The sequence below is a fragment of the Chiloscyllium plagiosum genome, unplaced genomic scaffold, assembly GCF_037043375.1.
Source record: "Chiloscyllium plagiosum isolate Xiang-an unplaced genomic scaffold, Cpla_swu_hap1 HiC_scaffold_27, whole genome shotgun sequence".
In the NCBI taxonomy this organism is placed as follows: domain Eukaryota; kingdom Metazoa; phylum Chordata; class Chondrichthyes; order Orectolobiformes; family Hemiscylliidae; genus Chiloscyllium; species Chiloscyllium plagiosum.
The window spans coordinates 39658656-39684180 of NW_028270165.1; the positions used below are offsets into that span (position 1 = coordinate 39658656).

A 25525-nucleotide genomic window follows, 5' to 3' on the forward strand; every position below is an offset into this window, starting at 1 on the left:
AGTAGAGAGGGCCCTGTTCCTGGGGACGGGCAAACGGCAGCTGAGAGACAGAATGAGAAGCAGCTGTTCATAGAGTCATAGAGATGTACAGCATGGAAACAGACCCTTCGGTCCAAACCCGTCCATGCCGACCAGATATCCCACCCCAATCTAGTCCCACCTGCCAGCACCCGGCCCATATACCTCCAAACCCTTCCTATTCATATATCCATCCAAACGCCACTTAAATGTTGCAATTGTACCAGCCTCCGCCACTTTCTCTGGCAGCTCATTCCATGCACGCACTACCCTCTGCGTGAAAATGTTGCCGCTTAGGTCTCTTTTATATCTTTCCCCTCTCACCCTAAATCTATGCCCTCTAGTTCTTGACTCCCCGACCCCAGGGAAAAGACTTTGCCTATTTATCCTATCCATTCCCCTCATAATTTTGTAAACCTCCATAAAGTCACCCTTCAGCCTCCGTCGTTGCAGAGAAAACAGCCCCAGCCTGTTCAATGTCAACTATACTTCACTCTGAGCAAGTTTCAGCTGGTTCAAGAGGTAGAGCGGGGGGTGGGGCGGGAGCTCGCTTGCTGTCTGGCTCGTTGGTCTAGGGGTATGATTCTCGCTTTGGGTCTTCGTCGACGCAGATTTGCGAGAGATCCCGGGTTCAAATCCCGGACGAGCCCGTGTTTTATGACTTGTGCAAAAGTGCCTCTTCCATTTTCTCAAAAAGCACCTTCGTTAAACGAGGTTGGGCTCCCTGGCGTACCAATGGGACAGAAAGCAGCGAAGTGAAATGATTGGAGATAGCGTTGAATAGGTTGACGTGAGTGTTGCGGTGTTTGAGGGATGTCAGCGATGAGGGTGGGTTGGAAATTTGGGACAGCTCTCTTCGGAGAACAGAAGTTTGAAATCTGGCCCGATTGAAGCTTTCCAAGTTACGCGAAGTCGAGACAGAGAAAGTAATGTAGTCAAAATGCTCCCACGCCTGAAAGGATCGGCAACGATTCGGCGGAGATTTAAAGTCATGAGGAAAAGAACCAAAAGTGACATTAGGGAGAACGCTTTCGTACAGGGAGTGGTTGGGGTCAGTAAATTCCTAACTGACAGTGACAAAGAGGCAGATTCATGAGACGCAAACGGGAATCCGGTGGTCATGTTTAAAGTAACAATGTGCAGAATTACATGGAGAAGGCAAGAGAATGATACGAATAGAGACCCACGTTTACTTACTGTGTCGACCCAGCAGAGCGAAGGTGGGCCGCATGGCGTCTATCCAGAGTGAAATCACAGTTCGACCAACAGAATGTGGGAAGTTAGAAAAAGTTTATATTTACACAGCCTCCATACGTCTGCGCAACACCATATAAGACGACAGCAGTGGAGATCTTTGACAACAGTCTCGTCAGACGAAAGGCTAAAGGGACCTGTGGAAATCGGCGCCGTGCGTAAGAGCAGAGTGGCGCAGCGGGAGCGTGCTGGGCCCATAACCCAGAGGTCGATGGATCGAAACCATCCTCTGCTATTGTTCAGTGTCTCCTTGAGCGACTTTCCATTGCGATGGGACTCCGTTCGGCATCTTGCCTTTCAAAAGACTTCCTGACTGTCTGAATGCCCGGTATCATACCATATCGTTTGGCGAAACTCATGCCGTTCAAGTGACCGGCTTTTGGAGGTCTGAGTAGTCTTCTCCTGTTCTTCGTTGGTTTCCTATGAACTGAACCGCAAAACCACTTCTCTAAGATGCCAATGAGCTGATAAAGTTGAAACGCATGCCTTGTGGTTTCGTGCCTTCCCTGCAGTAATTCGCCACGCCGGTTCCGACGTGAATGACAAGCAGATGTTCTGGAAACTCTTTGCTGCTTGCAATTCTTGGAGCAAAGTGGAATGTATTTCACACTGAGCAAGTTTCAGCTGGCTCAGAGTCTCCAGCGTACATTGCTCTCTTTCCCGCCAGCTCAGAGAGAGAACAATAGGAGGGACAAAGGAGTGAACAACGATCCGTGTGGGAGGGTGAATAACTGTTAATGGAGAGCGTTCGTGGCTAACAATAAGTAGTGCAACTCGATCTTGAAGACCGGAGGGCTGTAGGGTTTTGAATTGGAATATGAGGCGTTGTTCTTCCATCTGGAGCTGAGCTTTGCTGGAGCACTGCTGCAAGCCTGAGACAGAGATGTTGGCCAGGGAACAGGGTGGCGTGTTAAAGTGGCAGGAAAGCAGAAGCTCAGGTCCGTTTTTTGCGGGCAGAACCGAGGTGTTCTGCGAAGCAGTCATCCAGATTATACTTCATGCTCGGTTGGGGACACGACACTATGAGCGGCGAATGCAGGAGACTAGGTTGCGGCAAATGTGCAGGTGAAGTGCTGCTTCACCTTCACCTGGAAGATATGTTCGAGCCTTGAAGGATATTCAGGAGGGAGCAGGTAAATTGTGCTTCTGAGTGAAATCACGGTTCGTAAAAACAGAATGTGGCAATTTAGACAGTTAATATTTGCTTGACGGCGATATGTCTGCCGGTGCGTGATGGGAGCATAACCCAGAAGGGAAACCATCTTTCCTATTCACTCAATGTTGTCTTTAGCAGCTTGTTGTGCACCTCGCCTTCTCATCTGCTTCCCAAAAATCTTCGACGTAAATATTTCACATTGATATACTGGCCCAATATGCACAGTTGAGATGACACACTCGTGGAGGTCTGCGGGGTCTTCTCCTGTTCTCTGTACCCTGTGTTGAGGAGGGTAATGCTTGTCACTGGTCACTCCGGTGTCAGAGAAAAGTTTAGAAAGAAAACGATTTAATTTTCTGCCAGTAGAGAGGGCCCTGTTCCTGGGGACGGGCAAACGGCAGCTGAGAGACAGAATGAGAAGCAGCTGTTCATAGAGTCATAGAGATGTACAGCATGGAAACAGACCCTTCGGTCCAAACCCGTCCATGCCGACCAGATATCCCACCCCAATCTAGTCCCACCTGCCAGCACCCGGCCCATATACCTCCAAACCCTTCCTATTCATATATCCATCCAAACGCCACTTAAATGTTGGAATTGTACCAGCCTCCGCCACTTTCTCTGGCAGCTCATTCCATGCACGCACTACCCTCTGCGTGAAAATGTTGCCGCTTAGGTCTCTTTTATATCTTTCCCCTCTCACCCTAAATCTATGCCCTCTAGTTCTTGACTCCCCGACCCCAGGGAAAAGACTTTGCCTATTTATCCTATCCATGCCCCTCATAATTTTGTAAACCTCCATAAAGTCACCCTTCAGCCTCCGTCGTTGCAGAGAAAACAGCCCCAGCCTGTTCAATGTCAACTATACTTCACTCTGAGCAAGTTTCAGCTGGTTCAAGAGGTAGAGCGGGGGGTGGGGCGGGAGCTCGCTTGCTGTCTGGCTCGTTGGTCTAGGGGTATGATTCTCGCTTTGGGTCTTCGTCGACGCAGATTTGCGAGAGATCCCGGGTTCAAATCCCGGACGAGCCCGTGTTTTATGACTTGTGCAAAAGTGCCTCTTCCATTTTCTCAAAAAGCACCTTCGTTAAACGAGGTTGGGCTCCCTGGCGTACCAATGGGACAGAAAGCAGCGAAGTGAAATGATTGGAGATAGCGTTGAATAGGTTGACGTGAGTGTTGCGGTGTTTGAGGGATGTCAGCGATGAGGGTGGGTTGGAAATTTGGGACAGCTCTCTTCGGAGAACAGAAGTTTGAAATCTGGCCCGATTGAAGCTTTCCAAGTTACGCGAAGTCGAGACAGAGAAAGTAATGTAGTCAAAATGCTCCCACGCCTGAAAGGATCGGCAACGATTCGGCGGAGATTTAAAGTCATGAGGAAAAGAACCAAAAGTGACATTAGGGAGAACGCTTTCGTACAGGGAGTGGTTGGGGTCAGTAAATTCCTAACTGACACTGACAAAGAGGCAGATTCATGAGACGCAAACGGGAATCCGGTGGTCATGTTTAAAGTAACAATGTGCAGAATTACATGGAGAAGGCAAGAGAATGATACGAATAGAGACCCACGTTTACTTACTGTGTCGACCCAGCAGAGCGAAGGTGGGCCGCATGGCGTCTATCCAGAGTGAAATCACAGTTCGACCAACAGAATGTGGGAAGTTAGAAAAAGTTTATATTTACACAGCCTCCATACGTCTGCGCAACACCATATAAGACGACAGCAGTGGAGATCTTTGACAACAGTCTCGTCAGACGAAAGGCTAAAGGGACCTGTGGAAAACGGCGCCGTGCGTAAGAGCAGAGTGGCGCAGCGGGAGCGTGCTGGGCCCATAACCCAGAGGTCGATGGATCGAAACCATCCTCTGCTATTGTTCAGTGTCTCCTTGAGCGACTTTCCATTGCGATGGGACTCCGTTCGGCATCTTGCCTTTCAAAAGACTTCCTGACTGTCTGAATGCCCCGTATCATACCACATCGTTTGGCGAAACTCACGCCGTTCAAGTGACCGGCTTTTGGAGGTCTGAGTAGTCTTCTCCTGTTCTTCGTTGGTTTCCTATGAACTGAACCGCAAAACCACTTCTCTAAGATGCCAATGAGCTGATAAAGTTGAAACGCATGCCTTGTGGTTTCGTGCCTTCCCTGCAGTAATTCGCCACGCCGGTTCCGACGTGAATGACAAGCAGATGTTCTGGAAACTCTTTGCTGCTTGCAATTCTTGGAGCAAAGTGGAATGTATTTCACACTGAGCAAGTTTCAGCTGGCTCAGAGTCTCCAGCGTACATTGCTCTCTTTCCCGCCAGCTCAGAGAGAGAACAATAGGAGGGACAAAGGAGTGAACAACGATCCGTGTGGGAGGGTGAATAACTGTTAATGGAGAGCGTTCGTGGCTAACAATAAGTAGTGCAACTCGATCTTGAAGACCGGAGGGCTGTAGGGTTTTGAATTGGAATATGAGGCGTTGTTCTTCCATCTGGAGCTGAGCTTTGCTGGAGCACTGCTGCAAGCCTGAGACAGAGATGTTGGCCAGGGAACAGGGTGGCGTGTTAAAGTGGCAGGAAAGCAGAAGCTCAGGTCCGTTTTTTGCGGGCAGAACCGAGGTGTTCTGCGAAGCAGTCATCCAGATTATACTTCATGCTCGGTTGGGGACACGACACTATGAGCGGCGAATGCAGGAGACTAGGTTGCGGCAAATGTGCAGGTGAAGTGCTGCTTCACCTTCACCTGGAAGATATGTTCGAGCCTTGAAGGATATTCAGGAGGGAGCAGGTAAATTGTGCTTCTGAGTGAAATCACGGTTCGTAAAAACAGAATGTGGCAATTTAGACAGTTAATATTTGCTTGACGGCGATATGTCTGCCGGTGCGTGATGGGAGCATAACCCAGAAGGGAAACCATCTTTCCTATTCACTCAATGTTGTCTTTAGCAGCTTGTTGTGCACCTCGCCTTCTCATCTGCTTCCCAAAAATCTTCGACGTAAATATTTCACATTGATATACTGGCCCAATATGCACAGTTGAGATGACACACTCGTGGAGGTCTGCGGGGTCTTCTCCTGTTCTCTGTACCCTGTGTTGAGGAGGGTAATGCTTGTCACTGGTCACTCCGGTGTCAGAGAAAAGTTTAGAAAGAAAACGATTTAATTTTCTGCCAGTAGAGAGGGCCCTGTTCCTGGGGACGGGCAAACGGCAGCTGAGAGACAGAATGAGAAGCAGCTGTTCATAGAGTCATAGAGATGTACAGCATGGAAACAGACCCTTCGGTCCAAACCCGTCCATGCCGACCAGATATCCCACCCCAATCTAGTCCCACCTGCCAGCACCCGGCCCATATACCTCCAAACCCTTCCTATTCATATATCCATCCAAACGCCACTTAAATGTTGCAATTGTACCAGCCTCCGCCACTTTCTCTGGCAGCTCATTCCATGCACGCACTACCCTCTGCGTGAAAATGTTGCCGCTTAGGTCTCTTTTATATCTTTCCCCTCTCACCCTAAATCTATGCCCTCTAGTTCTTGACTCCCCGACCCCAGGGAAAAGACTTTGCCTATTTATCCTATCCATGCCCCTCATAATTTTGTAAACCTCCATAAAGTCACCCTTCAGCCTCCGTCGTTGCAGAGAAAACAGCCCCAGCCTGTTCAATGTCAACTATACTTCACTCTGAGCAAGTTTCAGCTGGTTCAAGAGGTAGAGCGGGGGGTGGGGCGGGAGCTCGCTTGCTGTCTGGCTCGTTGGTCTAGGGGTATGATTCTCGCTTTGGGTCTTCGTCGACGCAGATTTGCGAGAGATCCCGGGTTCAAATCCCGGACGAGCCCGTGTTTTATGACTTGTGCAAAAGTGCCTCTTCCATTTTCTCAAAAAGCACCTTCGTTAAACGAGGTTGGGCTCCCTGGCGTACCAATGGGACAGAAAGCAGCGAAGTGAAATGATTGGAGATAGCGTTGAATAGGTTGACGTGAGTGTTGCGGTGTTTGAGGGATGTCAGCGATGAGGGTGGGTTGGAAATTTGGGACAGCTCTCTTCGGAGAACAGAAGTTTGAAATCTGGCCCGATTGAAGCTTTCCAAGTTACGCGAAGTCGAGACAGAGAAAGTAATGTAGTCAAAATGCTCCCACGCCTGAAAGGATCGGCAACGATTCGGCGGAGATTTAAAGTCATGAGGAAAAGAACCAAAAGTGACATTAGGGAGAACGCTTTCGTACAGGGAGTGGTTGGGGTCAGTAAATTCCTAACTGACACTGACAAAGAGGCAGATTCATGAGACGCAAACGGGAATCCGGTGGTCATGTTTAAAGTAACAATGTGCAGAATTACATGGAGAAGGCAAGAGAATGATACGAATAGAGACCCACGTTTACTTACTGTGTCGACCCAGCAGAGCGAAGGTGGGCCGCATGGCGTCTATCCAGAGTGAAATTACAGTTCGACCAACAGAATGTGGGAAGTTAGAAAAAGTTTATATTTACACAGCCTCCATACGTCTGCGCAACACCATATAAGACGACAGCAGTGGAGATCTTTGACAACAGTCTCGTCAGACGAAAGGCTAAAGGGACCTGTGGAAAACGGCGGCGTGCGTAAGAGCAGAGTGGCGCAGCGGGAGCGTGCTGGGCCCATAACCCAGAGGTCGATGGATCGAAACCATCCTCTGCTATTGTTCAGTGTCTCCTTGAGCGACTTTCCATTGCGATGGGACTCCGTTCGGCATCTTGCCTTTCAAAAGACTTCCTGACTGTCTGAATGCCCCGTATCATACCATATCGTTTGGCGAAACTCACACCGTTCAAGTGACCGGCTTTTGGAGGTCTGAGTAGTCTTCGCCTGTTCTTCGTTGGTTTCCTATGAACTGAACCGCAAAACCACTTCTCTGAGATGCCAATGAGCTGATAAAGTTGAAACGCATGCCTTGTGGTTTCGTGCCTTCCCTGCAGTAATTCGCCACGCCGGTTCCGACGTGAATGACAAGCAGATGTTCTGGAAACTCTTTGCTGCTTGCAATTCTTGGAGCAAAGTGGAATGTATTTCACACTGAGCAAGTTTCAGCTGGCTCAGAGTCTCCAGCGTACATTGCTCTCTTTCCCGCCAGCTCAGAGAGAGAACAATAGGAGGGACAAAGGAGTGAACAACGATCCGTGTGGGAGGGTGAATAACTGTTAATGGAGAGCGTTCGTGGCTAACAATAAGTAGTGCAACTCGATCTTGAAGACCGGAGGGCTGTAGGGTTTTGAATTGGAATATGAGGCGTTGTTCTTCCATCTGGAGCTGAGCTTTGCTGGAGCACTGCTGCAAGCCTGAGACAGAGATGTTGGCCAGGGAACAGGGTGGCGTGTTAAAGTGGCAGGAAAGCAGAAGCTCAGGTCCGTTTTTTGCGGGCAGAACCGAGGTGTTCTGCGAAGCAGTCATCCAGATTATACTTCATGCTCGGTTGGGGACACGACACTATGAGCGGCGAATGCAGGAGACTAGGTTGCGGCAAATGTGCAGGTGAAGTGCTGCTTCACCTTCACCTGGAAGATATGTTCGAGCCTTGAAGGATATTCAGGAGGGAGCAGGTAAATTGTGCTTCTGAGTGAAATCACGGTTCGTAAAAACAGAATGTGGCAATTTAGACAGTTAATATTTGCTTGACGGCGATATGTCTGCCGGTGCGTGATGGGAGCATAACCCAGAAGGGAAACCATCTTTCCTATTCACTCAATGTTGTCTTTAGCAGCTTGTTGTGCACCTCGCCTTCTCATCTGCTTCCCAAAAATCTTCGACGTAAATATTTCACATTGATATACTGGCCCAATATGCACAGTTGAGATGACACACTCGTGGAGGTCTGCGGGGTCTTCTCCTGTTCTCTGTACCCTGTGTTGAGGAGGGTAATGCTTGTCACTGGTCACTCCGGTGTCAGAGAAAAGTTTAGAAAGAAAACGATTTAATTTTCTGCCAGTAGAGAGGGCCCTGTTCCTGGGGACGGGCAAACGGCAGCTGAGAGACAGAATGAGAAGCAGCTGTTCATAGAGTCATAGAGATGTACAGCATGGAAACAGACCCTTCGGTCCAAACCCGTCCATGCCGACCAGATATCCCACCCCAATCTAGTCCCACCTGCCAGCACCCGGCCCATATACCTCCAAACCCTTCCTATTCATATATCCATCCAAACGCCACTTAAATGTTGGAATTGTACCAGCCTCCGCCACTTTCTCTGGCAGCTCATTCCATGCACGCACTACCCTCTGCGTGAAAATGTTGCCGCTTAGGTCTCTTTTATATCTTTCCCCTCTCACCCTAAATCTATGCCCTCTAGTTCTTGACTCCCCGACCCCAGGGAAAAGACTTTGCCTATTTATCCTATCCATGCCCCTCATAATTTTGTAAACCTCCATAAAGTCACCCTTCAGCCTCCGTCGTTGCAGAGAAAACAGCCCCAGCCTGTTCAATGTCAACTATACTTCACTCTGAGCAAGTTTCAGCTGGTTCAAGAGGTAGAGCGGGGGGTGGGGCGGGAGCTCGCTTGCTGTCTGGCTCGTTGGTCTAGGGGTATGATTCTCGCTTTGGGTCTTCGTCGACGCAGATTTGCGAGAGATCCCGGGTTCAAATCCCGGACGAGCCCGTGTTTTATGACTTGTGCAAAAGTGCCTCTTCCATTTTCTCAAAAAGCACCTTCGTTAAACGAGGTTGGGCTCCCTGGCGTACCAATGGGACAGAAAGCAGCGAAGTGAAATGATTGGAGATAGCGTTGAATAGGTTGACGTGAGTGTTGCGGTGTTTGAGGGATGTCAGCGATGAGGGTGGGTTGGAAATTTGGGACAGCTCTCTTCGGAGAACAGAAGTTTGAAATCTGGCCCGATTGAAGCTTTCCAAGTTACGCGAAGTCGAGACAGAGAAAGTAATGTAGTCAAAATGCTCCCACGCCTGAAAGGATCGGCAACGATTCGGCGGAGATTTAAAGTCATGAGGAAAAGAACCAAAAGTGACATTAGGGAGAACGCTTTCGTACAGGGAGTGGTTGGGGTCAGTAAATTCCTAACTGACACTGACAAAGAGGCAGATTCATGAGACGCAAACGGGAATCCGGTGGTCATGTTTAAAGGAACAATGTGCAGAATTACATGGAGAAGGCAAGAGAATGATACGAATAGAGACCCACGTTTACTTACTGTGTCGACCCAGCAGAGCGAAGGTGGGCCGCATGGCGTCTATCCAGAGTGAAATCACAGTTCGACCAACAGAATGTGGGAAGTTAGAAAAAGTTTATATTTACACAGCCTCCATACGTCTGCGCAACACCATATAAGACGACAGCAGTGGAGATCTTTGACAACAGTCTCGTCAGACGAAAGGCTAAAGGGACCTGTGGAAAACGGCGCCGTGCGTAAGAGCAGAGTGGCGCAGCGGGAGCGTGCTGGGCCCATAACCCAGAGGTCGATGGATCGAAACCATCCTCTGCTATTGTTCAGTGTCTTCTTGAGCGACTTTCCATTGCGATGGGACTCCGTTCGGCATCTTGCCTTTCAAAAGACTTCCTGACTGTCTGAATGCCCCGTATCGTTTGGCGAAACTCACACCGTTCAAGTGACCGGCTTTTGGAGGTCTGAGTAGTCTTCTCCTGTTCTTCGTTGGTTTCCTCTGAACTGAACCGCAAAACCACTTCTCTGAGATGCCAATGAGCTGATAAAGTTGAAACGCATGCCTTGTGGTTTCGTGCCTTCCCTGCATTAATACGCCACGCCGGTTCCGACGTGAATGACAAGCAGATGTTCTGGAAACTCTTTGCTGCTTGCAATTCTTGGAGCAAAGTGGAATGTATTTCACACTGAGCAAGTTTCAGCTGGCTCAGAGTCTCTAGTGTACATTGCTCTCTTTCCCGCCAGCTCAGAGAGAGAACAATAGGAGGGACAAAGGAGTGAATAACGATCCGTGTGGGAGGGTGAATAACTGTTAATGGAGACCGTTAGTGGCTAACAATAAGTAGTGTGTCGTAGCAGACTATGTGATAACAAGGGGCTCGTATGTGTGTGGTAGGGGTCAAGGATATGGGGGATTTCAGGCCCTTCTCCTGTTCTCTGTCCCCTATGTTGAGGAGGGCAATGCTTGTCACTGGTCACTCTGGTGTCAGCGGATAAAGCTGAAACGCATGCCTTGTGGTTTCCTGCCTTCCCTGCAGTAATTCGCCACGCCGGTTCGTAGGTGAATGACAACATGATCAGCATGTCAGTAACTGTGTCACCATTCAGACACAGTCCCTTAGTATTCGGACAGATATCACTGATTGTGAATAACCTCAGAGAGAGACAAGTGGCAGAGAGTCGCCGTGGACACGATGGGCTGGACCGCCTCTGTCGGCGGGAGAACGATGGTCCGTGTTTATGCCGCCCCGCTGCCTGTCTATGGGACAGAGAGGCTGTGGGAGCGACAATGGTTCATTTAACCGTCCCTTCCGTGTTGGACTGCCTGCAGTCCCGCAGCTCAGGGCCGTGGGGATGACTCTCAGTGAGTGAAAATTTCACTCGGATTCTCTTCATCTGGGGCACTTGGGCTCAGATGTTAACTGCTGCGCGGTCGCAGCGATGAAAGTGATGCCCACTTTGCGAAAGATTTTCTGTAAGATTGCTGCGTGAAGACGAATTTTGAACACCAAGCAGACTGCACAACAATGTACTCATATGAATATACTTGAGGGAAGAGTCCTCAGTGTCCATTTCCCTCTGCCACGCCAGCACAGCATCTTTCTATCTCTCCAAGAACAGACGTTTGTAGGAAATTCACAATCAAAGTTACTCACTTCCCACTCATTAGATTACTTACAGTGTGGAAACATGCCCTTCGCCCTAACAAGTCCACACTGACCCGCCGAAGCCCAGCTCACCCATACCCCTACATTTACCCCTTACCTAACACTACGGGGAATTTAGCATGGCCAATTCACCTGACCTGCACATCTTTGGACTGTGGGAGGAAACCCACGCAGACACGGGGAGAACCTGCAAACTCCACACAGTCAGTCACCTGAGGCGGGAATTTAACCCGGGTCTCTAGCGCTGTGAGGCAGCAGTGCTAACCACTGTGCGACCGTGCCGCCCACAAAGTGTAAGTGATACCTCTCACCCCAAGGGATTGGGAGTTAAAAAGCAGAAGAGCGAATGGACTCTTCCCTCCCTCCAGAAAAGCGGACAAGTAGAAACAAATTGGTTTAATTATCCGCCAGTGGCGATAGAACAGTTCCTGGGGATGAGACAAACATCAGCGCCCCGGGGACAGAATGACAAGCAGATGTTCAGGAAAGACATTGCTGCTTGCAATTCTTGGAGCAATGTGGAATGTATTTCACACTGAGCAAGTTTCAGCTGGCTCAGAGTCTCTAGTGTACATTGCTCTCTGAGTTTATATTTGCACATCGGCGACATGTCTGCACAACAGCACATGACACTACAGCAGTGAAGATCTTTTGTCGTCATTCTCGAACATGCAAGTCACATGCCAGATGAAAAGCTGAATACTTCTCTGGAAAAGCTACCGTGCAGTGCAGGAGAATGGCACAACGGGTGCATGCTGGGATCATAACCCAGAAGTGAAACCATTTTCTCCTACTCACTTAATGTCTTTAGTAGCTTTCCTGTATAACGGCGCCCTGTTCTTTTCCTTGCCATGTCATTTGTTTCCTAAAACTTCGGGTATCTGAGCTCAATATATCACATCGATGCACAAGTCAAATTTACACAGTTGCACTGGCACCCTTGTGGAGCTCTGAGTTGTCTTGTCCTGTTCTCTGTCGGTGTGTCCTGATCTCGTGTGAAACGTCTGCTCTCAGATGGCAATGAACCGGCGAAGTTGAAACACATGACTTGCTGTTTTAGTCCATTTCCCGCAGTAAAGAAACCAACGGTGTGAGAAAAGACTTGCTGCAGGATTGTTGTGTTAAGACAAATTCTGAACACCAAGCAGGCTGCACAAAAATGTACCCATATCAATTTACCTGAGGGAAGAGTCTCCGGTGTCCATTTCTCTCTGTCCCGACAGCACAGTATCTTTCTATCTCTCTGTTAACAGGACCTTTGGAACAAGTTCAAAGTTGCCCATTTCCTACGCATGACTGTAACTGACTTATCCTGCCTCACGTAATAGTGTGAGAGAGCAGAAGAGTGAATGGGCTCTGCCTTCCACCAGCACAGCTTGCAAGTAGAAACGAAATGGTTCAATTATCCACCAGTGGAGAGAGCCCGGTCCCTGGGGACGGGACAAACAGCAGCGTCCTGGGAGCAGGGAGACAGATTGAGAAGCAGATGTTCTTGAAACTCTTCCCTACTTGCAATTCTGGGAGCAATGCACAATGTATTTCGTACTGAGCAAGTCTCAGCTGCTTCCGGAGGTGGCTGCACCCATGGCTGGTGGCTCGTTCGTCAGGGATATGATTCTAGCTTTGGGTCTTCGAGCATATGCAGCCGTGTGAGAATTCCCGGGTTCCAATCCCAGGCGAAAACCATCATTCCTTAAATTGACCTGACCAAAAATACCTGATGAATTTTCTCAAAAAGCCGCTTCATTAAATAAGATCGGACTGCCTGAATTAGGGACGGCGCAGAGCTGCCATTGCAGTGAACATGGCGAAGGGAAACACTTGTTCAAAGTGAAAACAAGTATTGCAGATTTTTCGCCCGCGCAATCCGAGTCTGAATAAATCCTCCACTTGTATTACGTTCAATTCTGAGGGTGACACTTCAGGAAGCGGGGAAGTGAAGTGATTACAGACAGCCCTGAACAGGTTAACGTGAATGGTACCGTCCTGAGGAATGTCAGCAATGAAGGGAGATTGGAAAGTTTGGGGCAGCTCTCTTTGGAGAACAGAGGGCTGAAAGCTTGTCTGATTGAAGCTTTCCACGTCATGAGGGTTTTAGACAGAGGAAATAATGCAGTGAAAATGCTCCCAGGCCTGAAAGGATCGAGAACGATTTGGCAGAGATTTAAAGTCATCAGGAAAATAAGTAAAAGTGACATTAGGAAGACCGTTTTCGCACAGGGAGTGGGGTCAGTAAGTCGCTGTCTGACAGTGACAAAGAGGCAGATTCAATGGACACAAAAGGGAATTCGGTGGGGCACGTTCAATGTAACAATGTGCAGATTTACAGAGAAAGGCGACAGAATGAGACGCTTATTTACATATTGTGTTGAACCAGCAGAGCTAAGGTGGGCTGCGTCGCCTCAGTCTGCGCTGTCCCACATTTCGTGATTCTGAGTGAAATCGGAGTTGGACCAACAGAATGTAGGAAATTTGACAACGGGTATATTCTGCCCACCAGGATACTCCATCACAGCAATGAAGGTGTTTTGACATCATTCTCGAAGGTACATGACACAATGCAGATTCAAAACCGAGTATTCCTTTGAATCACGGAGTAATTTGTTTACAGTTATTCAGTTGAGGTGAGCGGAGTTGCGCATTGGGAGCCACTCCAGTTGATAGGTCGAAGCCGTTTTCTCCTGTGTGATAGTCCCACCAGCACTCCAATTTGCTGTGCTTCCAGTCAGTAGATGGAGATTAAAATCCCATTCTGATACACGGACCACGATGACCCAGCTGTGGTGACAAGCTTGTGAAGGGCTGAGTGCTCTTCTCCTGTTCTCTGTCTGGCTGCTATGATCCGAATCATCAGATCTCTCTTCTCCGAGATAGGAATAAACTGGTGAAGGTGAAACACATCAGTTGGGTGTGTCCCATGCGCAGGAGGCCCTGAAGTAATTCCCCACGCTGTTTCACACAGCAGCATCCTCTCGGTGAATTACACTTGGCAAAAAAAAACCGATTGAACCAAATCAGTGTCCGCCACTGGATTTTACTGACACCGTTTATAAAATTCAGGCTCACCGTTAATGTGGAGAGGGGCGGTCAGGCTAGAGTTTCCGCTCCTTCTGTTGAATAAAGATAAATTTATGTGTGTCCAGGGAGAGGAAAGGATTTGCTGTTGGTGGGAAACATTTCCATTAGTTATAACACGACGAGCTGGGACCTCCTGATAGATTGAAACACAAAGCTGGTAATCTCAAGATTATGTTGTAAATATATCGGTATAATGTCACCAACTGAACGAAGCGGCTGTGTGTTTAAATCCCGTGATGAACAGTTTGTGTTTTACTTCTCACATTGTGGGGAGCTGAGCATTTACCCAAACAATGGACACCGCACCACCCTGACACAGTGTTCACAAATCAAACTGACAGCAAAGCTTCACGTGTGATCGAAAGATTCCGCTCAACAGATATCCGGAGTGAGCGGACTCCTTTCTTGATCTGAAATGCAAGAAGCTGTTTGCAGTGAGCCTGTCGTGACTTGAACACGCAACTTCCTGATCTGGTGTAAGACGCTCTACCGTTGCGCCACAATCTCACGGATGGCACCGTGCCTCTATTCATGCTTCAGGGAAGCGATCGTACTGCAATGATTTTACGTTATGAGTCACAACGGAGATCAACAGTTCATGTCTGTTCAGTTTCTCCCACTTCTCTTTCTGTCTCTCGAAACAATTTCCAACTCTCTCTCAATAAAAATCTGAAAGAATTGCGGATGCTGTATATCAGAAACAAAAAACAGGAGTTGCCGGTGACCCTTCCACAGAACTGATGGTGATTGGGAAAATGTCGGTTTATATGCAGGAGATATTGTGGGAGGAAGGCGGAGATCAGGACAGTGCCCAAAGCGAAGGAAGAACTGTTGGACAGAAAAAGGAGTTGATAACGATCTGCGTGGGAGGGTGAATAACTGTTAATGGAGACTGTTCGTGGCTAAGTAGTGTGGAATGACAGACTACGTGATAACAAGGCGAGATGTGCGTGCTAGGGACGAGGATACTATGGAGTTCAAGCTCTAGAATTATTGAATTCGATATTGGGACCGGAGGGATGTATGGTCCCCAAGTGAAATATTCGGTGCTCTTCGTTCTGCTGGTGCTGAGCTTCGCTGGGACAATACAGCAAACCTGAGACAGAGATGTTGGCCAGGGGACAGGGTGGGGTGTGGAATTGGCAGGCAACTGGAAGCTCAGGGTCTTTTTTGCGGGCAGAGCGTAGATATTCTGTGCAGCAGTCACCCAGTTTATGCTTCGTTTTCCCCATTGTAGATGAGACCACATTGTGAGCAGCAAATGCAGTAGATTGGGTTGTGGGTAGTGCGGGTAAAGTGTTGCTTCACCTGGAAGGTAAGTTTGGCCCCTTGTATAGCGAGAAGGGAATAGGTAAATGGGCTGGTGTCACACATTCTGTAGTTGTAGTGGAAAGTGCCGTTGGACTATTGGGGTGGGAATGGGGTTAGGGTTGATGGTAATGAAGGAAGAGTGGAACCAAGGTATAACTCATGCCCATTTACTTATCCGCCAAAAAGAGGAATTTGTTAAGTGTGTACAAGGAAAGTTTCTAATTCACAATGTACATACTGGCGAGGGTGCAAAACCTAAGGGCCAGCAACCATAATTCTATTAACATTAGAATAGTGATTGAAAATTATATATCAGATCTAAAAGTTGAACTTCTAAGTTGGAGGAAGACTCAGGTATTAGGCAAGATCTTTCAAAAGATGATTGGGGGCAGATGTTCGCAGGTTAAAGGACTGCTGGAAAATGGGAAGCTTTCAAATATGAGATAACAAGAGTCCAGACAGAGTATATTCCTGTTAGTCATGTTTTGGAGATGCCGGTGTTGGACTAGGGTGTACAAAGTTAAAAATCACACAACACCAGGTTGTAGTCCAACAGGTTTAATTGGAAGCACACTAGCTTTCAGAGCGACGCTCCTGATGAATCACCTGATGAAGGAGCGTATATCCGAAAGCTAGTGTGCTTCCAATTAAACCTGTTGAACTATAACCTGGTGTTGTGTGATTTTTAACTATATTCCTGTTAGAGTGAAAGGAAAGGCTGGTAAGTTGGGGAGTGCCGAATGATTGGAAAAATTGACAGTTTGGTTAAGACAAACAAGGAAGCATATGTCAGGTATAGACAGAGAGATCGAGTGAATCCTTAGAGTATAAAGGCAGTACGAGCATACTTAAGGGAGAAATCATGAGGGCAAAAAGGGGGCATGAGATAGCTTTGGCAAATAGAGTTAAGGAGAATCCAAATGGTTTTTATAAATACATTAAGGACAAAAGGATAACAAGGGAGAGAATAGGGCCCCTCAAAAATCAGCAAGGCGAACTTTGTGTGGAGCTGCAGGAGATGGGGAGGGGATACTGAACGGATATTGTGCATCAGTGTTTACTGTGGAGAAGGGCATGGAAGATATAGAATGTGAGAAAGTAGATGGTGACATGTTGAAATAATGTCCAAATTACAAACGAGAAATTGCTGGATATCTTGAAATGCATAAAAGTGGATAAATCCCAATGACCTGATCAGGAGTAGCCTAGAACTCTGTGGGAAACTGGGGAAGTGATTGCTGGGCCTCTTACTGAGATATTTGTATCATCACTAGTCACAGGTGAGGTGCCAGAAGGCGAGAGGGTGGCTAATGTGGTGCCAATATTTAAGGAAGGTGGTAAGGAAAAGCCAGGGAACGATAGACCGGTGAGCCAGACATCCGTGATGGGCACGTTTTTAGAGAGTATCCTGAGAGATAGGATTTACATGTATTTGGAAAGGCAAGAATTGATTAGGGGTAGTGAGCATGACACAGTAAGTAAACGTGGGTCTCTATTCGTATCATTCTCTTGCCTTCTCCATGTAATTCTGCACATTGTTACTTTAAACATGACCACCGAATTCACGTTTGTGTCTATTGAATCTGCCTCTTTGTCAATGTCAGTTAGGGATTTACTAACACCAACCACTCCCTGGACGAAAGCGTTCTTCCTCATGTCACTTTTGGTTCTTTTCCTCATGACTTTAAAACTCTGCCGATCCTTTCAGGCGTGGGAGCATTTTGACTACATTACTTTCTCTGTCTTGACTTGGCAAGTTTTAATCGGGCCAGATTTCAAAATTCTGTTCTCCGAGAAGAGCTGTCCCAAATTTTCAATCGACCTTCATCGCTGACATCCCTCAAACACCGCACCACTCACGTCAACCTATTCATCGCTATCTCCAACCATTTCATTTCCCTGCTTTCTGCACCATTTGTTCTCCAGGGTGCCCAACCTCATTTAACGAAGGTGCTTTTTGAGAAAATTATGCAGCCACTTTTACACAAGTCACGAAACGCGGGCTCGTCCGGGATTTGGACCCGGGATCTTTCGCACGTCTGCGTCGACGAAGACCCAAAGCGAGAATCATACCCCTGGACCAACGAGCCACATCGCAAGGGCGCCTGCGCCCCCGCTCTAACTCTTGAACCAGCTGAGTCTTGCTCAGAGTGAAGTATAGTTGACATTGAACAGGCTGGGGCTGTTTTCTCTGGAACGTCGGAGGCTGAAGGGTGACTTTATGGAGGTTTACAAAATTATGAGGGGCATGGATAGCATAAATAGGCAAAGTCTTTTCCCTGGGGTCGGAGAGTCAAGAACTGGAGGGCATAGATTTAGGGTGAGAGGGGAAAGATATAAAAGAGACCTAAGGGGCAACTTTTTCACGCAGACAGTGGTGCGTGCATGGAATGAGCTGCCAGAGAAAGTGGCGGAGGCTGGTAAAATTCCAACATTTAAGTGGCGTTTGGATAGATATATCACTAGGAAGGTTTGGAGGTATATGGGCCGGGTGCTGGCAGGTGGGACTAGATTGGGGTGGGATATCTGATCGGCATGGATGGGTTGGACCGAAGGGTCTGTTTCCATGCTGCACATCTCTACGACTCTATGAACAACTGCTTCTCATTCTGTCTCTCAGCTGCCGTTTGCCCGTCCCCAGGAACCGGGCCCTCTCTGCTGGCAGAAAACTAAACCGTTTTCTTTCTAAACTTTTCTCTGACACCGGAGTGACCAGTGACAAGCATTGCCCCCCTCAACATAGGGTACAGAGAACAGGAGAAGACCCCGCAGAGCTCCACGAGTGTGTCATCTCAACTGTGCACATTGGGCCTGTGCATCAATGTGAAATATTTACGTCGAAGTTTTTTGGGAAGCAGATGAGAAGGCGAGATGCACAACAGTGCGCCGTTATACGTGAAAGCTGCTAAAGACGACATTGAGTGAATAGGAAAGATGGTTTCCCTTCTGGGTTATGCTCCCACCACGCACCGGCAGATATATCGCCGACAAGCAAATATTAACTCTGTCTAAATTGCCACATTCTGTTTTTACGAACCGTGACATTCTCTCAGAAGTACAAATTTACCCGCTCCCTCCTGAATATCCTTCCAGGCTCGAACATACCTTCCAGGTGCACATTTGCCGCAACCTAGTCTGCTGAATTCGCTGCTCACAGTGTCGTTTCCCCAACGGAGCAGGAAGTATAAACTGGATGACTGCTTCACAGAGCATCTCGGTTCGGCCCGCAAAAAAAGGTCCTGAGCTTCTGCTTTCCTGCCACTTTAACACGCCACCCTGTTCCCTGGCCAAAATCTCTGTCTCAGGCTTGCAGCAGTGTTCCAGCGAAGCTCAGCTCCAAATGGAAGAACAACGCCTCATATTCCACTTCAAAACCCTCCAGCCCTCCGGTCTTCAAGATCGAGTTGCATGACTTTAGGGCCTGAAATCCCCCAAGTCCTTGACCCCTACCACACACATACCAGCCCTTGTTATCACATGGTCTGCTACGACACACTACTTATTTTAAGCCCCTAACTGTCTCCATTAACAGTTATTCACCCTCCCACACGGATCGTCATTCACTCCTTTGTCCCTCCTGTTGTTCTCTCTCTGAGCTGGCGGGAAAGAGAGCAATGTACACTGGAGACTCTGAGCCAGCTGAAACTTGCTCAGTGTGAAATACATTCCACTTTGCTCCAAGAATTGCAAGCAGCAAAGAGTTTCCAGAACATCTGCTTGTCATTCTGTCCCCGGGATGCGGTTTCTGACATGCGGATCGTCTTGTCATTCACGTCGGAACCGGCGTGGCGAACTACTGCAGGGAAGGCACGAAACCACAAGGTATGCGTTTCAACTTTATCAGCTCATTGGCATCTCAGAGAAGTGGTTTTGCGATTCAGTTCCTAGGAAACCGACGAAGAACAGGAGAAGACCTCTCTCACCCTCAACCATACCCTCCAGTTTGGGAGTCCCCTAACCTGGGGAAAAGATGAGTAGTCAGATAAAATTCGAATGCAATAAAATTTCGGACCGCAGGGTAAATAAAAAATGTCGCTCCAGCCTTTCTTTTCTCCGATTGTCATTTGGGCACAAAACCTGTCAATAACACCAGCAACGTCACACAGCATCTTGCGCATGCTCCTGGGTGACAACAAATCCTGCGCATGTTCGCTGGTGTCAGCAAAACCTGCGCATGCTCTTTGCTGTCTGCTGAAACTGCACGCGACCTTCCTTTGATGGGTCAATAGGAAGTCCTGGAGGACCGGAAGGAGCGTGGTCCTCCTCCCAATCAGAGACCCCCCCCCCCCCCCGCCACCATTGTCTGACTGCGAAGGCCGACCATGAGGTGATGAAGCTGCTGCTTCTGCTGTTGCTTCTCTCTCTTACTGAGTGAAACAGCACAGAAACTGTCCCTTCAGTCCAACTACTCCACGTTATATTCTAATCTTATCCCACCTGCCAGTGTTTGGCCTATATCCCTCTGTCACAAAGCTGGTCATTTTTCTAAAAGCTAGTCCTTCTTCTCAAAGATGCTGTGTCCTTGGATTTTTGTCAGAGTGGTGGTAAAACGACCCGGGCTCTGAAGCGACTGATTTAGTACAGAGATGAAAAAGGGTAGTGGGAGGCATTTTTGATCATATGTGAATATATGAGACTTGAGGCCAAAGCTTTTATGTTTTATAAGTGACCTATATAATGAAAAGGGAGTAATCAGTCCTGAAAGCTGAAGTCTTGTTTGGGTGAGTTAAGCACAGGACTGTGTGGAGAAAGGCTGCTAAACACTCTCTCCTGCTGCCCTTCTAACTTCAACTGTAAGCCTCTGTTTCAGTTTTACTGTATGTTTTAGGGGTTTGGTTTTTTTTTGGTACTGTGGTGTGCAAGCATTGTGAAAAGTGTTCAGAGTTTCTCCACAGCTTGTATTGAATTTGCTTAAAAAAGTTTAGTTGTTCACAGAACTTGGCGTGTTGCAGTGGCATCAAGTGTGTAAGAATGTCAAGTAAAAGAACTTAAACTAGGGACCTAAGGGACAAGTCTTTCATGCAGAAAGTGGTGTGTTTAAGGAAAGAGCTGCAAGAGGAAGTGGTGGGTGCTGGTACAATTATGACATTAAAAGACATCTGGATGGGTATACGATTAGGAAGGGTTTAGAGGATATGGGCCAAATGCTGGCAAATCGGCCGAGGTTAGGTTAGGTTTTCTAGTTTGCACGGATGAATTCGACCGAAGTGTCTGTTTCTGTGCTACATTTCTCTATCACTCTGGCTTGCCACTAACATTTGCCACATCTATATGTTCAGTTTCTCTCTGATGTCGTTGTCAATGCCTTGATGTCTCATTCTTAACCGGACTGGCAGTGATGACTATTGTAATCTCTTCTTACAGACTACCTGAAGATCTGAAGACGGAAGTTTCAAAATCAACAGATGAAGGGCTTTTGTCCAAAACGTTAATTCTCCTGCTTCTCGGGTGCTGCTTGACGCACTGCACTTTTCCAGCGACGCACTTTTTGACTCTGACTTTCCAGCGTCCTCACTTTCACGTCAATGTCTAACAGTCACTCAATCCATCAGGACCACACAATTTTCAACTATGATTCTGTGGAAGGAGCAAAGCTTTCTTTTTGGTTCCTGTTTGAGTACGGGTTTCAGCATCAGTGGGACTAGTTGAGAGACCCTACTGTTGCAGAGCACTGAGTGTGGAGCCTGAAACAGTGATACTGCCTGGAAAGAGGAATTCACAGCGGGGAGGGGCTGTACACACGTTTGTGTGCAGCTGAAGCTTCGGCCATGGAGAAACCCGAGGAATCCCGCCCCGTTGAGAAACCATGCAAGTGTGGCGACTGCGGGAAGGGCTTCCGTGTCCCATCTGTCCACGAGGCTCATCAGTGCAAACACACTGGGGAGAGGCCGTTCTCCTGCACCGAGCGGGCGAAGGGCTTTACTTGCTCCTGTTCCTGCTGGCCCACCAGCATATACACACTGGTGAGACGACGTTTTACTGCTCCGTGTGTGAAAGGGTTCATCTGGGTGGACAACCTCCAGACTCACCAGCGATTCCACACAGGAGAAAAGCTCTTCAGTTGCCACGAGTGCGGGAAGGCCTTCAGTAATTCCTCAGACCTGCTGAAGCACCAGCGAGTCCACGCTGGGGAGAGGCCATACAGCTGCCCCAAATGCGGGAAGGCCTTCAGCGACTCCTCCAAACTGCTGAGGCACCGGCGGGTCCACACGGGGGAGAGGCCCTTCAGCTGCCTAGAGTGTGGGAAGGCCTTCAGCGATTCCTCTAAGCTGCTGGCCCAACAGCAGTTCCACACGGGGTAGAGGCCCTTCAGCTGCGTAGAGTGCGGGAAAGCTTTCAGCAATTCTTCTGTCCTGTTGTCCTCTGACCTGGTGGCTCAGGGGTGGCACGGTGACTCAGTGGTTAGCACCACTACCTCATGATGCTGACCTGGGTTCAATTCCACCCTCTGGTTGACAGTCTGTGTGTAGCTTGCACGTTGCACACCCACGTCTGTACGCGTTACCTCCGAGTGCTCCGGTTTCCTCCCACAGTCTAAAGGTGTGCAGTTTAGGATCGGTTGGCCCATCTACATTGTTCCATAGTGTTCAGGGATGTGTAGGTGTGGTGCATTAGTCAGGGGTAAATGTAGAGGAATAGTGATAGGGGAATGGGTCTGGCTGGGTTACTCTGCGGAGGGCTGGTGTGGACTTGTTGGGCCAAAGGACCTGTTTCCATACTGTAGGGAATCTAATCTAATCGAAACAAAAATTTCTCAAAACGATTCAGTTTAAATATGCCGAGTTGGACAAAGTATCCCATCAAGTTTGAGATAAACCCAGAGTTGAAGAAGTCAGAAGTCACACGACCCCATGTTACAGTGCAGCAGGTTTATTTGAAATTGCAAGCTTCGTGAGTGCTGCTGCTTCATCACTTCATCTGGTGCTGTGTGACCTCTGACCTTGTCCACCCCAATTCAGCACCAGCACCTCCGCATCAGAGTTGACGAATGAGATTGGATTTTTTTCGGCTTGATTTAGTGAGATGTTCATCTGGAAATTCAACACTGTCGGAGCGACAAAGAGGCACGTGTCATAGAGTCCTACAGTATGGAGACAGGCCGATCGGCCCAAGCTGGTCCATGACAACCAAAATGTCCATCAACACTAAGCCCATTTCCCTGCACTTGGCCCATTTCCTTCCATACTTCTCCTATCCATGTATTTGTTCAAATGCCTTTTCAATGTTGTTAATGTATCCACCTCAACCACTTCCGCTGGCAGCTCATTCCATATATGTGCCACCGTCTGCGTAAAGAAAACGTTGCCCCTCACATTCCCTTTTATTCTTTCTCCTCACACCTTAAACTGAAGCCCTCTCGCCCTCAATTCCCCAACCCCGGGAAGATTGAGTGCATTCACCCTTTCCATGTCTCTCTTGATCTATTCACTTCTATAGGCCCCCACCCCCGTCAGTCTCTTATGCTCTAAATAAAAACGTCTTAGCTTGTCCAACCTCTCCCTTTTACTCAGAGCCTTGAGTCCTGGCAACATCCTTTTATATGTCTTCAGCATTCTTCCAAATTTAATAACATTTTTGTTATAGAAAGGTGATCAAAATTGATGACAATACTACAAATGCAGCCTCATCAATGTTCTGATTAACTGCAACATAACTTGTCAACTTCTATACTCAATACCCTGACTGATGAAGGTCAGTGTGCTTAAAGCCTTCTTCATTGCCCTGTCTACCTGTTTTGTTGGAAATATAGGACTTAATCCAAACTGGGTAATCTGGCTGATGGGCCAGGAAACCACTTCCTTTCTTGAGACAAGTCTCCCAGAGAGAACTTGCTGGCGGACTGTCTGATCTACTGAGCCTCACAGTGCCCCTCAACCCTCAGTTATCTGGATTGAGTCGACACATTTGTCTCAGGTGGTGCTTGAAATCTTTATCGTCTTTGGGATGGATTCCCATTCATTTACTGCTATGGAGTCATGCAGCCTGGAACAGACCCTTCAAACCAGCCAGTCCATGATCCCCAACTAAACTAGTGCCACCTATCTGCTCCTGGCCTGTATCCAATTTGTTAATAGTTTTGTTCATTTGTTCACCGTGAGAGTTAGATAAATAAATTGCTGATTGTTGATTTTAAAGTGTTGGGGATTTATTTTCATCGCTCGAGCAGGTTACACCACTTTTCATGCTAATTTTACAGTTTATAGGGTGATGCGCTCCTCTGGGTGTTTCGGTTTGAGATCTGCGGTGGTGGTGTCAGCCTTTGCTTTATAACAGTATTGGTGTGATGTCCTGCTGAATGCAATGGAGTCAATATTAATCCCAGCCTCCTGCTATGGTTTTGGGTGAATTGCCTTAATTTGGCTCCTGACTCAGAAATTGCACATAGAATCAACTGCTGAAAGAATGATTTACACTTTATTGTACGTCACAACCAAAAATAAAACCTCTCAAGTAACCAAGTTCAACCTCACCCCCAACTTGGCTATCACCCAATCGATGGCAGAATTTAACTGAGTTTCCAACGACAATATCTGTATCTGGAAGTGTCCAGGGATTCACTGCAGTGTTGTTCTTCCAAGTACTGCTGCTGCATCTTTCTGGAGTTAAATTCTAGTGGAGATTCCTCACTTTCAAATCTGTGGTGTGACGATTCTTCAGATTCTAATACCACCTCCCTACACTTCTGGAGATCTCAGGTCTGTAGCTTACCTTCTTATCCTCGAGGTTTAGCGGTTTGTTTGATACAGCCTGTCCTGCAAAAAAACCCTTTACGTCAGGGCCTTCCTTCCACAGACAAACTTTATTGTCCTTTTGTCATGAGATTATTAAACACTTAGCTCATCGGTCCCAGGAAACAACTCGTTGTTTTGCATCCTTCTTCCCAGGGATGGTTAACTCGCAGAAATTCGGCCATTAAGCCCATTGAGTCTGCTCCACTATTCAATCATGGCTGATAAGTTTCTTAACCCAAACTCGCCATAACCCTTGATACTTAAGAATGATTGTATGGTGGAGCAGACTCAATGGGCTGAATGGCTTAATTTCTGCTTGTGAGGTCTTATTATGTAACAGTTTCTCAGTGGACCTTTTGTTTCTTGGTCCAGAAAGAGTTACTGCTGAATCAGGGAGTTTGGAAAGTTCTGGAGTTTCCAGGACCACACCACATTTCTCTCTGCCTCCTTCTGAGATACTGGCAATTCCCAAGATCCCTTGGTATCCCTGAAAACAATCAATGTGTCTAGAAATCTCTGCTGCTACTCTGGAACACTAAGCCCATTTCCCTGCACTTGGCACATTTCCTTCCATATTTCTCCTATCCATGTATTTGTTCAAATGCCTTTTCAATGTTGTTAATGTACCCACCTCAACCACTTCCGCTGGCAGCTCATTCCATATGTGTGCCACCGTCTGCGTAAAGAAAACGTTGCTCCTCATATTCCCTTTTATTCTTTCTCCTCTCACCTTAAACTGAAGCCCTCTAGCCCTCAATTCCCCAAACCCGGGAAGATTGAGTGCATTCACCCTTTCCATGTCTCTCATAGATCTCTTCACTTCTATAGGCCCCCACCTATAGAGAAAATTCAGAAATCTGATGTGCAAAGGGACTATGGAGTTCTACTCCAGGATTCTCTCAAGGTAAACTTGCAGGTTGAGTCACTAGTTGGGGAGGCAAATGCAATGATGGCATTTATTTTGATCAGACTTGAATATAAAAGCAGGGATGTACTTCTGAGGCGGTCTAAGGCTCCGGTCAGGCCACAATTGGAGTACTATATGCAATTTTGGCGTAAATATCTCAGGAAGGATAGCCCTGGAACGTGTTCAGAGGAGGTTCTTGAGAATGGTCCAGGAATGAAAGATCTAAAATATAAAGACCATTTCTATGGTCTTATGATATGCTGATGTCAGCAGGGCTG

The 25525-nt window shown here is 47.7% G+C and overlaps 1 protein-coding gene and 4 non-coding genes across 6 annotated transcripts in view; all 5 read left to right on the top strand.

The window, feature by feature from the left end:
* Positions 1-25525, top strand: part of LOC148143696 (sulfhydryl oxidase 2-like) — a 565239-nt gene that overhangs the window by 121328 nt on the left and 418386 nt on the right. The window lies entirely within an intron of this gene.
* Positions 579-668, top strand: trnap-ugg (transfer RNA proline (anticodon UGG)). The gene is given in 2 exon segments: positions 579-614; positions 633-668. It is a non-coding gene; the product is annotated as a tRNA-Pro (tRNA).
* On the top strand, positions 3368-3457 carry trnap-ugg (transfer RNA proline (anticodon UGG)). The gene is given in 2 exon segments: positions 3368-3403; positions 3422-3457. It is a non-coding gene; the product is annotated as a tRNA-Pro (tRNA).
* On the top strand, positions 6157-6246 carry trnap-ugg (transfer RNA proline (anticodon UGG)). Its single transcript is given in 2 exon segments — positions 6157-6192; positions 6211-6246. It is a non-coding gene; the product is annotated as a tRNA-Pro (tRNA).
* trnap-ugg (transfer RNA proline (anticodon UGG)) lies at positions 8946-9035 on the top strand. The gene is given in 2 exon segments: positions 8946-8981; positions 9000-9035. It is a non-coding gene; the product is annotated as a tRNA-Pro (tRNA).